Consider the following 16,528-nt stretch of genomic DNA (forward strand, 5'->3'; position numbering starts at 1 on the left):
TGGACTAGTTTCATAAATTGAGCAGAGTTCATTAAATGCAACTTAAAGTGCATTTAATTCATCTATTTCTTGAAACTCAACTTTGCACAACATATAAGGGAGATCTCCAGCGTCTTCTAGAGTTTTCTTTGATGAACTCACCATAGCTTGAATATAACTGTATAAGGTTTGTTGTAGCTTCTTAGCTCTCGTCCTTGTAATTGGACCTTAAGGTATGGAAATTCCTTGGTCGTGGTTCATATCATTCTCCTCCTCTTGAGAAAGATTCGTCCTCGAATCAAAGCCATCACCTACATCAAAAGGACTCAAATCAACAACATTAAAAGTTGTACTAACACCGTACTTACCTGGTAAATCAATTTTATAAGAATTGTCGTTGATACGCTCAAGAACTTGAAAAGGGCCATCTCCTCGTGGTAAAAGCTTAGATTTTCTTAGAGTAGGAAATCTTTCTTTTCGGAAATGCACCCAAACCCAATCTCCTGGCTTGAAAATGACAATCTTACGTCCTTTATTAATTCGGGTGGCAACCTTGGAATTTTTTTTCTCAATTTGTTCTTTCACTTGCTTGTGCAGTTTATGAACAAACTCAACCTTGGCAATTGCATCAAAATTCACAAACTCTATTGACGATATGGGTAACAAGTCAATGGGGGTTAAAGGATTAAAGCCATAAACAATTTCAAAAGGTGTGCATTTAGTAGTGCTATGAACAACCCTATTATATGCAAATTCTATAAAGGCAAACAATCCTCCCAAGTCTTAAGATTCTTATCAATAATAGCCATAAGCATAGCAGTCATGGTTCTGTTAACAACTTCAATTTGTCCATCCGTTTGAGGATGACAAGTAGTTGAATATACTAACTTAGTTCCTAACTTACCCCATAAAACACGCCAAAAGTGGCTTAAAAATTTTACATCACGATCATTAATGATGCTTTTAGGAATGCCATGCAATCGTACAACTTCCCTAAAGAACAGGTCTGCAATATGTTTTGCATCATCGTTTTGTAACAAGGAATAAAACGACCAATTTTACTAAATCGATCAACCACAACAAAGATGCTATCATAACCTTTCTTAGTCCTAGGTAAACTTAAAGCAAAATCCATTGATATATCATGAACCGGCCATGTCATCATCTTCTTCCTTCAGATGGGAAGAAGACGTGCGCGTCCATTAGCGTCGCCTCTAAAACTTGCCTTCCATAGCTCCGATCATGTCATTTCTCCCTTCGATTTCTTCGTGAAACTTAAAGATGCAGTTACAAGGAAGAGCTATGGTTTTATTTCATCTCTTCTCGTGGATTGTAGCCTAAGATATTAGCCTCCAAAGTTCATCCAAAATCAGTTTTCTCGCCGGAGTATAAACAAGGGATTTCTTATTGGGTAGCTGATTCTAAGGGTTTTCAAGGCTCAATTTCTTCATGAAACCTCTTCCTTATTCTTCCCTCAAGCTTAAGGAATTGGTTTGGGGGAACGAATTTAAGTGTGTCCCTAATTTTGGAGAATCGTCCTCGGTCTGTAAGTTACCCGAAAAACCCAATTTTCGATCTCTTGGGTAGCTTATTCTACGAATTTTTAGCTCTCAATTCCTTCATGAAAGTTACTCAACCTCTTCCTCTAAAGCTAAAGGAATTCTTAATTGGATGGAAAAGGGACCATAGATAGGAATTCAAAATTTACCCCCAATTTGAGCCGGAAACAAATTTTCTTTAATTGGGCACATTCCTGAGGTTATTTCTTTTTGTGTTCTTTTATGAAAACATTCCTTGGAGGTGCAGAAACTTATTGGGATAGTCCTTGCTCGACGAATTCTCGTGTATCCTCGGATTGGAATTTTGAGTTTTCCTTAAAGCTCTTTAATGACAGATTGAATAGGGAGAATGATTTCTAGACACTTTCAACACTCGATTTCTTCATAGAACTTGTGGGTAATCTTGTTTAGAAACTATAGGAACAAGTTTGAAGAAAAATGGTAGAGAGTTATTCTCAAATTTGGAAGAAAACCGAGAGTAGGATACCCAAACTCTAAACGCTTATTGCCTAGATCGGGAGCTCGATCTTTCTCGATTCTTATTCTAAACTATTGCCGAACTTCAGAATTTATAAGGAAAACTTTAAACTGACATTGAGAGCTTCAAAACCATCGTGAATTGGAGGTTAGATTTTTTGAAAAATTCGTTGAAAATATCATCTCCGATCAGCAAGCTACCGACTTCCAATTTGAATACTGACGGTTGGATTTGATGAGTTGTGAACGTCTAGACCGTGTCAAATTTGGAAGGAGATCCAACAGCTGGATTTTGAGATTTGAAGGATTTTGTGTAGAAGGTAACTGTAATGGTTTTGATTTAGAGCAGAATGGCAAATCTGTAATTATCCATAACTTTAAGGGTATTTTGGTAATTGGACACTTTTTGAATATTTTAACATTATTTTTCTCTAAAATTATTGATCAGCTATTAGTCATTTTCCCCTTCTTTAACATCTTGAAATTCCCCTATATAACGAATTAAAAATCGGGAAAGATCCTTGTTAATTGGAAAAAATGACTTTTTTTTTTTTTTTTTTGTCCTTCTTGCTTACTTTTTCCTTCCCAATCTTCTCTAAAAGACTCAAGTTCTTTAAATACCTCTCGTATAGAAATGACTTGCTTAAGACCCTTGTCCTTGCTTAATTTCTTTCCTTGGATCCTTGAAATTCCCGCTATATAAGGAATTAAAAATCGTGAAGATCCTTGTTAATTGGAAAAAATGACTTTTTTGTCCTTCTTGCTTACTTTTTCCTTCCCAATCCTTCTTTAAAACCCTTGAGTCCTTAAAATATCTCTTAGTGTATAGAAATGACTTGCTTAAACCCTTGAGTCCTTAAAATATCTCTTAGTGTATAGAAATGACTTGCTTAAAACCCTTGTCCGTGCTTAATTTCTTTCGTTGGATCCTTGAAATCCCCCCTATATAAGGAATAAAAAATCGGGAAGATCCTTGTTAATTGGAAAAAATGACTTTTTTGTCCTTCTTGCTTACTTTTTCCTTCCCAATCCTTCTTTAAAAGAAAGTCCTTAAAATACTTCTTAGTGTATAGAAATGACTTGCTTAAGTCCCTTGTCCTTGCTTAATTTCTTTCCTTGGATCCTTTGGGTCTTACATCCGCGGCTTATTCTCATGGGAGTTTAGAAATGACTTGCTTAAGACCCTTCTCCTTGGTTAATCCTCTTAATTTCATTCTTGGATCATTTGGGCCTTACATTGACAACTTATTCTCATGGGAGTTAATTTCCCTCATGTTTGGGGTTTGTGTCTTACATCGGCAGCTTATTCTCATGGGAGTTAATTTCCTTCATGGTTGGGGTGTTATATGAATTTCGGTAACCCAGTAACCCGTGTGCAAACCTACGAAGAGATCCGACCCAACTCAGCGCCACGAATCTGCACAAGAAGAATTGTTTTCCAACGTGCGCCTCCAGTTTCGAACTCACGCCCTCAGTTTCGGTGAACCATTTAGTCTGAACCAGCACATGAGGCTTCTTTTTATCCCGACTTCACTCTCATTCAACTATTTTTCGTCCCGGTTTTGATACTGACCTAAACTTAACTTTATTCAGGACCTACCAACAAATTTTCAAGAGATTTGGAGCTCTCAATTAGTAGAAAAGTAAGCTTTCAAGGTCATGCTTCATTCGGTAAGTAACCACTTAGATTTAGGCAAGTAATACTTGCAGGGATCGTTATGACAAGCTAACATGCGAGCATGATGGACCTTAGGTGGTTAAAACATGTGTAAATAGAATCTAGAATGAACAATTTTGGTGATCATGACATGTACATGATGAATTATGAAATTTCCCCTAGAACAAAAGAATTGAGAAACATGCTTAGTTTAATGTCTTCCGCTGTGTATAATGGAGGATGGGATATTCTGATCTGTTCTCTGGGTGATTGATGGATGTTTTCTCCCCATTAAGCTTGTTTCATTGTTGATTGTGTGTATGATTTATGACATGATTTTCATGCATTAAGGTTTGGTAGGAATACCTTGTTCAGCAACATATGGGAATGGATAGACATGATTTATGTGCTAGAGATGCTTGATAGATATATATTTCCTAGTTGAGCATGCGTCAAGATCACAGTTAAGGTTAGGGCGCTATAGCTAGTACGGTTTACATGTAGAATTAGAGGATTGACCTATGTACACCCTGAGAGGCTAACATAGAATGACCTGAAATTGAGAAAATGAATTTTAAACTACATGAATGCCCCTAAGAACCTAGTAGGCCTCAAAGTGTATTGACATGATTTAAGCAGCTGACATGACCACGAAACTAGTTGAGCTACTACTAAGTGTAGAGTCGGGACAGGGTTGACACTATAATCCTGTTAAATCAGTTCTTGAGAAGAACTAAAGACTACATGGGTAGTTAGCTCAAGAAATGAACCCCCTATTGAGCGTAGAAATAGGTGAACCTGTAAACTAGCCCTGATTGGACTAGGGACTACGTGGGTAGGTGGAGAGCCCTATTGAGTGTAGAAACAAGGGAACCTGTAAACCAGTCCTTGTTGGACTAGGGACTACACGGGTAGGTGACAAGATAAGAGCCCCTATTGAGAGTAGAAACTAGTCAAAGTCAATGTCGCGACTTCGTAAACCAGTCCTAGTTGGACTAAGGACTACATGGGTAGGTGGTTTAGCATGAACAACTCCTATTGAGCGTAGAAACGAGTCAAGGTCGATGCTGCGACTTTGTAAACCGGTCTTGAAAGAGATCAGGGACTACGTGGGTAGGTGGTTTGTCATGAATAGCTTCTATTGAGTGTAGAAACAGGTCAAGGCTGATGTCGCGACGTCATAAACCAGTCTCGACAAGAGATTAGGGACTACACGGGTAGATGAACAATGAAGAATCACTTGGATCATCGTTTAGACCAAAGGAAAGTCGTGGAAACCTACTAGGAGAAGATGAGAGCCTACAAGTAGGTTGCTTACCACCAAAGGAAAGAAATTTATATGGAAAAGAGAAATTGACAGAAAAAAATCCTTATACACTCTTGGGTAAGCTTGAAATGTGAAGAAAGGGACTGCAAGACATCATAATTCACATGCAACAACAGACATACAACAACACCACCAACAACTAGACTAATAGCAGATTTATAGTAGCAGCATTTCCAAGTTTTTGGAGAAAATTTTAAAAGAATGGAGTCGCAAAGAAAATTCACGATGCCTAAAGATAAGGGAATTCTCTGAACACACCCTTTACAATCTTATTTTCTTGTTTTGAAGCATGCATCCATATTTTGTTGTCTATTTTTATTTTTGTTGACTGCATATAATTTTGATTGATGTCCATGCATGCACCCTAGAAACATGAAGTTTTAGGAAGGGTAATAGATCATGCATTTTTTCATATGTAGTAATGATGTTTTGTGCAAGAACTAGGGATGTATTGTCAAATGCTTTGATGGATAAATAAAACAGTGAGATGAGTGGTGTGTTTTTCTAAAAGAACAAAAGGGGTTAAGGAAATTGAAGCTCAAATTGAAGAGTATTCATAAAGTTAAAGTGAGGATCCAATCTATTATAATCCATCTTAACCCGCAAGAATTCCCATAATTCACCCAACCTTTAGATCATTTTCCCAACAAAAAATAATAACCAAGAGCTTCTGCTCCTCAAACTACTTTCAAGAATGATTTCACACCCACATCAATGCTCATTGAGGATAATGGCTAGTTTAAGTTTGGGGGTATTAAAGCAACTCTATCATCCAAAAAAAGAAAATCGTACCTGAGACCACTCCTCTTCAACCTAAAGCTTGAACTCTCAATGCTAAAAAAAAAAAAGTGGAAGGCAAACATATTGTCTCCATTGCTCGTTGTCAGAAAATCTGCATCACCAATGGAGGTGTCACGAATCGAAGATAATTAAGATGAAAAAAAAAAGAAAAAAAAGAGAAATTTTCCTTATTGTTCAGGTGAGTTGCATCACAAATGTGGCCACACTGAAAACTACAAGATGCTAGCAAGAGAGTCGAGTTAAGGGAGAATGAGTGTTAGTCTATGTAGTCATCTCTTGAAGACTTAGGTGATTTGCACCACAAGTGGAGGCACCCAGAGAAAAGAGGAATGACTTGAAGATTCTTAGGAGAGAAAAAAAATTGTGTTATGATAAGAGAAAATGAATGAAATAAATTGTGAAGAGGGTCATTGACTACCCAATGAGTAACATCCTATGTGGACTACTTATTCCTTTTTCAGCCCCAGAGGGGAACCCATGCTTAATATAGAAGAAAAAAGAAGACCAAGAGGAGAGGGACACACTTTGGGAGAGAAAAATCGGATTAGACAACAGTGCCTTTGCTGCTGTGAACTGCTGTGAAACTAGAGAAGAAGAAGAAAAACCCTAATCCAGCAGCTGTTGACAACAGAAGGAAGAGAAGACCAAGAAGGAAAGATTAGGACAACGAGGTGGACGTGAGAGCTCAAGGGAAGAGAACTTCCATTGAAGAATGACAACAAAGCTAGATAACTCTCTATTTCCTTACTCTCTTTTCTTACTCTATCAATTTTATATGATTAAGAGGTGGGTTCCTCTATTTAATTCAGTTTGTATGGAGAGCTAAATCTTATTGGGGAGGCGAGAGAGTTTTATATAGTTTAAGTATGTTGACGGTATGATTTTAGTTTATTAAAGAGTTGTTAATGATTTGCATGTGTGTTTAATTAGCTACTTTACATATATAGTTGTTCTCTTATTCGAGAGAAGAGAGGGAGCAATGAAATCCTCCTTAATACTCTAGTTTCATAGCAAGGATACTTGAAGGGTAACAGAAGGGTTAGGAATAATTCTTATCCGACAGGTTTGTTAATAGAAATTACAACGATTATGAAAATAATTACCATTCATGCCCTCATAAGTGGGCTTTTGAATTTATTAAAATGAACTAAAATCTACCACAAAACTCAACCACTTATCTATTTATTCTCTCTTAGCCGCAGAACCTTCCTCATTATATTTGATTTTCTCATCATTTTCTGTTTTTCGACAGTAGTGGCACTCTATTTTAGTTTTGATTAAGTAGTTAAAATCACCAACACCCATTTGAATCTTACCTAAAAACTCACTCAATTTCCAGGAATAAAATTAACCAAAAAGATAGGTTTCTTGTGGAATCGTTAATTTACTTATTACTTGCTATTTGTGATAGTGTATACTTGCACTTATTTTTGTGAATTTTACATCATTTTATTATATACAACCACAAGCGATCACTAATCTGTAGCGACATCCGAAGGTCAGCGGAATCCCATAGTGTCATGCTCCCCATGAACACCCTGCTCGTCATATTGTGCACGTCAACACTCATCATCTCTAGAGGAAGTATCCCTATGCTTATTAACATATAATATGCATGAGGTCCCTCTAAGTTCATCTTATCGTCTCTTCTGACACAACCCTCTAGTCTCATCTCTATGTTACATTAAGTAACACATGCTCGTTGGATATTTATATTAAAATCATTTTCATGCTCTTTGGGTTGTGTTCTACGTCTGTCTATCAACATAATGCAATATGACACTCATCATCATATAGCATGCTTAATGTGAAAAACATCAACATATTAAGACAAACATCATGCAATCATCATACTCATCATATCGCCATAAAGTGCATATAGCATATCAAGTATGTCATACATCAACTACATATATTACGCACATCATCAAGTATCATAATTCATACATCATCATATACTAATATACGACATCATACGATACAAATAATACATTATTATAACTCATACAATTTTTGACGTATCTTATAATAAGATCACTTACTTGATTAGCTTAAGCTGATGTCACAATTTATATTTGATGAAAGTTTGATTTTGTCATATGTATCGAAGTCAACCTATGTAAACCCATGACATCAATGTCAAGTTTAATTCTCTACATTTTACAATAGTACATTTGCTAGACTTCTTGCGAGCGTTAAAAACTTTGCACGAGTAGAGTCTTGAATATTATATATATATATATATAAATCAATATCCCATTTTCTATTATTACTATTATTTTCTGGCAAATATATGTGCCCAAAGAATTTGATGGAGTTATTTTAAGCACATAAAAAAAAATTGACATCCGTTCTTCTTTTAAGAGAAAATGATAACAAAAGTCCAAATAATTGAAACAATATAAAAGCAAAAGAAGATCTAACTTGGGGATAAACTTTTATCTCTTACTAAGAGTTCTATTGGTCAATTTTAATAGATTCTTACTTTTTTTACCATTTTAATATTGATGATCCTAACTTTTTCTAACAAATAAAATAATAACAAAAATCTAAATAATTGAAACGGGATGAAAGAAAAGGAAGATCTAACCTGCCCATAAATTTTTCTCTCTTTCCTCCATATCTTTTCTGTTTCATCTTTTCTAAGAATGGATACATCTCTCTTAGTAAAATTTACCATTTTTGTTTTCTTTTTTAGCATAATTGACGATACATTGTGTGGAGAGATGTTGAGGAGAGATATTCCCGAGGGAGAGGTGAGTGAGATTTGTGTTCAGTTACAATTTTATTATTATATTATTATCTTTTTTATTTTTTTTACTATCCTTACATTATAGATGGTATAATGGAAATGAGAAGCACAACAAGGGATTCACTAAGTTGCATAAAAACTTGCCCTTCTATTGGATCTTTGGTGCTGGCCATTTTGTAAGCTATTTATTCTATTTATAATTTTTTAAGATTTAATACTTTTTAATTATATGATTATAAATGTAGGTTCCCGTGGATCAATCGTGTGTGACATTAAATATGGTGGATGCAATCACACAGCAGCATCTTGATGCAGTTGTTTTTCATAGAAAAAAAAGACATATTTACTTTTTCAAATGTAAGAAAATATGTTTAATTATAGATAAAAAGAAAAAAATAACAGATGTATTACATATATTACACACATCATCATACGACATAACTCAAACATCATCATATACTAGTATATGACATCATACGACACCGCTTATACATCATCATAACTCATGCATCATCATGGCTCATACATCATCATATACTAGTATAGGACATCATACGATACAACTCATACAATTTTTCGTCTCTCCTATAGTAAGACCAGTTACGTGATCAGTTAGTTTAGGCTGGTGTCACCAATTTATCATTAATGAAAGTTCGATTTTGTCCATTGTATCCAAGTCAACCTATAAGAATCCATGACATCAATTTCACATTCAATTCTCTAAATCTCACAATGGTCGATGTAGCGCCCCTAATTTTCTAAACCTAATTAGTGATGTCACCCATGCAAACATAATTCATTACGCTGAAGCTCATCATAAATAACCTTGGAAACAAAGCAAAGTCTTTCACAAAGATTCATAAATCCAAAACAACCTATCTCCAAAAGTAAACCTTCAATAACGGAATTCTAAAATAAATCTAAATAAAGCAATACTCAATGCTATAACTTAAAATAGTCCATGTAAACTCCTAAAAAAAATATCCCATCCCCAACTTCCATGGTGTCCTCAGCTCCGCGGTCAACGTACATTGGCGTCTTGCCTTTACCTAAAAAATGTATGTAGCACATGACTTGAGTATTTTATGAAAACTGAGTAAGTCACCCTACTGTTGGGTTAGGAATGCAAACACATGCAACATATGAGCGGAGCCTAACTTTTCATAAACTTTTCATAGCGTTGGACGCTTTTCTATTCCGGTTAGGGTTGGATGTGTGGTACTCCTTCACACATGGCCCATGTACGTGTACATGGACCCACCAGGCGGGCTCATATACGTACCCCCTGGGCCTAGCTTGGTAGGGCATAACGTATTACACGTCACCAAACAACACAGAACAGAAAAGGGCCCGCATGATATCATGACAAACATAAATATCGTAATTCATTCTTTCATATCATAAAGGGGAAGAATCCCAATGCACATGACATACATATATGCATGAGGTCCCTTAACATATCTAACATGACATTACATAAGGAGTGCTAACATCGCATATACCTTTCTTACATTACATGGCATCTCATATGACTTACATTACATGGTATATTACATAACATGAAAGTACATTTTAGTTTCATAAGCATCTCATGACATGACTCAAGAATACAACGTGTATACATGACATCGATCAACCTTTTCATGACATATATTACCAACATATCATTCATAACTTCACATAACATAAACAGTCAATAGTCAACATAATCCATATATTTCATAACATAAACAATCGATAGTCAACACAATCCATACATCACATAGTCATATCACATAAATATGGTGCATGCAGGGGCCATAGGGCACGCACCATCATACAACACGTAGTAAACTAACTCCAACAGTAAGATCACTTACCTCGATGGTTTTGGTTGAAGTCACTCACAACGAGATAATCCCAGCGGTTAAATATGTCCTATGATAACCACATAAAAGCTTGGGAACCTTTCATAAATAGCTAAACCTCATGCTATTTATCAAAATAAACCCCCGACCTAATCTGTCTTTAATATTTAGGAACCATACTGACCTCGGATGGTAAAACTAAGGGCAGAAACGACTTTGGAAGGGTCAAAAACCTTGGAATCAATATATTATAGTGATACTGAGTCACCAAGCCGAGCTGCGGGATTTGACGAAGCCGAGCCTCGGGTCTTGACGGAGCTGAGCCGCCGTACACGTCAAGCCGAGCCGAGAGCACGCGTGCGGAGCCGAGACCAAGGCTGCAGCGTGTCACGGTCATGCTCGTTCAAGGCATGTTGCCAATGGCCGCATGCTCATGACAAACCCAACCTTTCATGTCTTTTCATATTCTAGTGTTTTACTTTTGTATTTCTAGAAAGTATGACATTTTAAAAATATCATGTCTAGGTCTGTCAGACATGAAATACCTCAGAATGTACTATAGGGGGATACGACTAGTTGTCAACTTCTCCCTACCCAAGGTTATATACTGTAAGCTGTTGTTATTTCTCTTTTGTTTGCTTATATTATTGGATTTTATGTCCTAAAACTCATAGTTTGTAAACAAAAACATATTCTATTTTCAATAAAGTTATTATTGTTGTTTATTCAGTAAAGATTGTTATTGAATAAAGTGAACTTTATGATCATTAATCTAAATTCAATAAACTAAGAACACTCTGGCTATAGTATGATTACTTGAACTATATGTAGAGACATAATAATTGATCAAGTTCAAGTATATAGTCAAAATGATCTATAGTATAAGGATAAGGTTGAGTACCTTATTCTAGGGACACTATGGATGTGACTCACTTTTGTATGATATAAACAATGTGATCCCTAAAAATGTATATGTGAAGACATGTGAGTGGGGGCGTCCTATGCAATGAGTATTGCATAAGATCGGACCATGAAGAAAATAACTCTCACTTTATAATGTCATTTACTGTTGAGACTGATTTTCTTTTGATTTCATTCGATGACCTAGGTAACTCGATCTTAATCCTGAGCTAACCATGAACTCCTATTTATTCGAAATTATCCTTAGATTTGCATGGGTGAGAGTGGCTCAAGTTCGCCGACTCAATAGGCCTCCCATTTCAGCTGTAAGACTGGGTAGATAGTTGGGGACATGGGATGCAAGATGGAATTCACTCCTACCCACTTTTAGGGAGAGAAGAGAGGTAGTTCCCTTAAGTACTAACTTCAGGTCTTGAACAAGGGGCCCCACCCTCTCATTGGCCTGAGAGGGATTCGGTTTACTAGTTGGACCACAAACCAATTGTTAACTAGAGGACCAGTGAGACATAAGAAACAAGAAGTAACTTCAGGGGTAAAACGGTAAATTGACCCAGCTCTAGTTACGAACAACCTGTGAAGGATCGACTTACTTATCATGGTTATATCAAATGGACAAAAATATATCTATAGTGAGGGGAGTGCAACTACTAGGCTATAGTGGAATGTCCTAGTAGTTAACGAATGTTGGTTAACAAGGTTAATGAGTTTAACTGGTTAATCTTGGATTGTTGGAGCTCATGATCTATAGGTCCATTAGGTCTCTCTGCTAGCTCATATCGGACTAAACCATAGAATAGTGTGACGAGTGAGTTCGAAGTGTTCGAATTAAAATTAGGGAGAATGCACTACATATATACGATATATTTAACCGCATTTTTGTTATATTTACGAATTAAACAAAAAGAGAGAATCTGAGATATTTAAATAAGATTTAAATATCTTAATCAAATATGTGTTGGAATTAATTGTGATTGATATTTGAATTAATATTAAATATTAATTAAATAGTTTAATTAATCCTTTAATATTATTTTAATTTGAAATTAATAATTCAAATTGATTGTTGATTCAAAATGAAGAAAGTCAACCGGTTTACTTCATTTAATGAAAAAATCCATGTTAGTAGAATTTTGAGGTGTCAAAATTTGGTTTAACCAAACTTGCATGCTTGCCAAATAAACCCCACCAATTTGAGTGGAATTTTGAGTATCAAAATTTGGTTAACTCAAGCATGCTTGCTACATAATCCCAAACAGTTGAGTGAAATTTTGAGTACCAAAATTTGGTGATCTCAAATTTCCATGAACATGCAAACATGACTCTATAAATAGAGTGATCATAAAACATGAAAGGTCTTCTTCTTGGTGAAAAACCTTGAGAAAAACCTCTTACAAACACTCTCTTCATATATACAAAATCCCTTCCGAGTTTAGTTACTCACCGGATTCCACAATCTCATTCTAAGGCCGGAGAATAGTGGAGAAGACACTAGTGGTGGTTCGAAACTGGTTCGTGAGGAAAAAAAAATTTGAACTACAAAAGGTTAGTATTCAAACTCATTAAGTTTTAATACTTATGACCATGCTAGTTATTTACTATAATTGATGTTCTAAAAGTGCCTAAGATCCAAATTGCTTCCGCGTGTGTTATATTAACACCATCATATATAACGTCTCTTTCAAAAATCTCTTTTTCAAAAATCTCTCTCTGCCCTCGTTTTCTAAAACCTTCTTTTAAAATCGAGGCCAGAGGCTCGATCATACGTCGCTTGACCGTAGGCGACGTAAGAATGAATTGACTTAGCTCGTTTGTCATTGGAAAGTGAGTGCCGCACAATCGCAAGTCCGCTGCCATTAAAAGTGAGGTTGTGACAAGTAGTATCAGAGCTTTGTAAACTCTATGAAATAGCAAAGACCGAAAACATGTCGATGACAAAGTCGACACCCAAATCACAAGCCGACCGGCTTACTTTAATAAAGGAGGAAATGTTGTTCCTCAAAGAAGTCCCTAACACCCTCCACTTCCTGGAAGCATGGGTGAAGGAATTGAGTGGAAAAGCCGTAGAGATCGATGCAATGGGTAACCGCTTGGATGGGTTGCCAATCGCAGAACTGATGTTTCGAGTGACCTCACTCAAAGAAAAAGTTGCTTCTACGAGCAGCCCAAGACCATCTGGTAGCCCCGATAGCTCTGTCACGCACAAGGAGGGATGTGGCGAAGAGTTCGACGTGCTATAAAATACAATAATGAGTTTGTTCAATGGATTAGCTGACGAATTCAAAACAACGATTGATGACATCCAAGAAAAGATGTCCGCCATGACCACCCGAATCAAGGTGACCATGAAAGCCGTGGAAAACGTCTCGGCTGGGCAAACTAATACAGCATCCAACAAACTGAAGTTCTCAGACCCTAGACCTTTTAAAGGGAACTGGGATGTCAAAGAGTTAGGGAAATTCATCTTTGATGTCGAACAGTACTTCAAAGCCACACCGGCTTGTACCAACGACATAAAGGTGACAGTAGCCTCGATGTATCTCATAGACGATGCCAAACTTTGGTGGCGTAAGAAGGTGCAAAACATCGATGATGGATTGTGCACTGTAGACTCGTGGGAAGACCTGAAGAGAGAGTTGAGGGATCAATTCCTCCCCGAAAACGTAGACCATCTAGCAATGGAAAAACTAATAGCCCTAAAGCAAACTAGAAGCATAAGGGACTATGTCAGACAATTTTCGACCCTAATGCTAGATATCAGGGGCACATCAGAGAAGGACAAGGTGTTCTTCTTTATAAATGGGTTACAACCTTAGGCCAAAACAAAAGTACACAAGAAAAAGATCAAAGACCTAGCTACCGCAATTGCCAGCGCCGAGAGACTCCTAGACTATGGGAACGAAGCGGGTTACCAAAGAAAAACAACACAGACCCTAAACACTAGGGGCAAAACATATAAGCCGCTAGGTCATCGAAATGGAAGCCCCAACAGGCCTAACGGAAGTAACGACAGACCAAGCGGGTGGACAGATAGACCTCCTCAGAACAACCAAGCGGGGACATCTCGAGGACCTTACCCTCAAAGGAACCACCAGACGACACCTTTACAATGCATATTGTGTAAAGGCCCCCACAAAGTGTCCTACTGTCCTCATCGGGCCTCTCTCACTGCACTCCAAGTGTCCATTCAAGAGAGCAACGACACAAGAGTCGAGACTATGCTAGACAAGAAGGAAGATCAAGACAACCCTGAATGGGCGCTCAAATTCTTGTTAGCCCTCCAACGGAAGGTCGACCCGAAAGAGATAATAGAGAAAGGGCTCATGTTTGTGGATGCGACAATAAACTCTCGACCGAGCAAGAGCACCTTGATAGACTCAGGAGCAACTCACAACTTCATCGTCGATCAAGAAGCACGAAGATTGGGGCTCACCATAGAAAAAGACCCGAGGCCTTGCCTATTGTGGGAGTTTCCAAAAGAGTCCCCTTCAAATTAGGGGCTTAGACAGGAGAGTTGAATCTTGTCGTAGTCTGCTTGAACGACTTTGACGTGGTACTTGGGATGGAGTTCTTCCTAGAACACAAAGTTATCCCATTTCCACTGGCGAAATGCTTGGTGATCACCGATCGCAACCCCACAGTAATACCTGCAAGCATCAAGCAGCCAGGTAATCTTAGAATGATCTCGACCATACAATTGAAAAGAGAACTCGCACGAGAGGAACCTACATTTATGACTATACCACTGATGGAAGAAGTGACCACTGAAGAAACTATCCCAGACGAAATCAAGGAGGTACTAGACAGTTATGTTGACATAATGCCAAAGAGCTTACCACAAACATTACCTCCCCGTTGAGGCATTGATCACGAAATTGAACTCCTTCCCGGGGTTAAACCCCCAGCGAAGAATGCATACGTTTATGGCTCCCTCTGAGCTAGCCGAATTGAGGAAACAACTAGATGAGTTGTTGACGGTAGGATTCATCCGCCCGGCAAAGGCACCTTACGGAGCCCCCGTACTATTTCAGAAAAAGAAGGATGGGACGTTGCGTCTGTGCATAGATTATAGAGCCATAAAACAAGGTGACGATACGCAACAAATACCAACTACCGATAATATCCGACTTGTTCGACCAACTCCACGGGGCCAAATACTTCACAAAGTTGGACTTACGATTAGGGTACTACCAAGTACGTATCGCCGAGGGGGACAAGTCCAAGACGACGTGCGTAACAAGATATGGGGCCTTCAAGTTCCTTGTAATGCCCTTTGGCTTGACAAATGCCCCAGCTACGTTTTGCACGTTAATGAACAAAGTTTTCTATGAACACTTGGATCAGTTCGTCATAGTATACCTCGACGACATAGTTGTATACATCACAACCCTAGAGGAACACATGGTGCACTTGAAGGTAGTATTTGACAAGCTGCGACAGAATCATTTGTACATCAAGAAAGAAAAATGTGCCTTCGCACAAACATGCATTAACTTCCTTGGACATGTCATAGTTGTGGACAAATCGAGATGGGTAGCGATAAGATAAAAGCTATCCAAGAGTGGAAAGTCCATACTTCCGTATCCGATGTGCGGTCCTTCTTAGGATTAACAAACTACTATAGGCAGTTCGTCGAAGAGTTTTCACGACGAGCCGCCCCCTTAACGGAGCTCCTAAAGAAAGACCACCCTTGGTCGTGGTCAAATAAATGTCAAATGGCCTTTGAAGATTTGAAGGCAACCATGACGAGGGGTCCTGTCCTTGGGTTAGTAGATTTTACAAAGCCATTTGAAATAGAAACAGATGTTTCCGACTTTGCCCTAGGCGGTGTCCTTATTCAAGAAGGCCACCCCATGCTTATGAAAGTCGAAAGCTCAATGATGTTGAACGGAGATACACTGTCTCTAAAAAATAAATGTTGGCTGTAGTCCATTGCCTACGAGTCTAGAGATAGTATCTCTTGGGATCACAGTTCATAGTGAAGACGGATAACAGCGCCATCTGCCACTTCTTCGATCAACCAAAATTGACGGCAAAACAAGCCTGGTGGCAGGAGTCGTTGGCGGAATTTGACTTCAAATTTGAACACAAGGCAGGTAAGAATAATCAAGCAGCCGATGCGCTGAGTCGGAAGGGTGAACATGTGGCCATGTGCATGTTAGCCCATATTCATTCAAGTAAGATCGATGGATTGATGCGTGACATCATCAA

General features: G+C 37.8%; 1 long non-coding RNA gene across 1 annotated transcript; it reads right to left on the reverse strand.

Annotated features, from left to right (window-relative positions):
• Positions 1 to 9,577: 9,577 nt before the first annotated feature.
• Positions 9,578 to 10,764, reverse strand: LOC111473525. Its single transcript, XR_002715718.1, has 3 exons — positions 10,584 to 10,764; positions 10,412 to 10,469; positions 9,578 to 9,601 (listed from the first exon to the last, which is right to left on the reverse strand). It is a non-coding gene; the product is annotated as an uncharacterized LOC111473525 (long non-coding RNA).
• Between the last annotated feature and the right edge of the window lie 5,764 nt (positions 10,765 to 16,528).

This window comes from Cucurbita maxima, unplaced genomic scaffold (assembly GCF_002738345.1).
Source record: "Cucurbita maxima cultivar Rimu unplaced genomic scaffold, Cmax_1.0 Cma_Scf00128, whole genome shotgun sequence".
Taxonomy (NCBI): domain Eukaryota; kingdom Viridiplantae; phylum Streptophyta; class Magnoliopsida; order Cucurbitales; family Cucurbitaceae; genus Cucurbita; species Cucurbita maxima.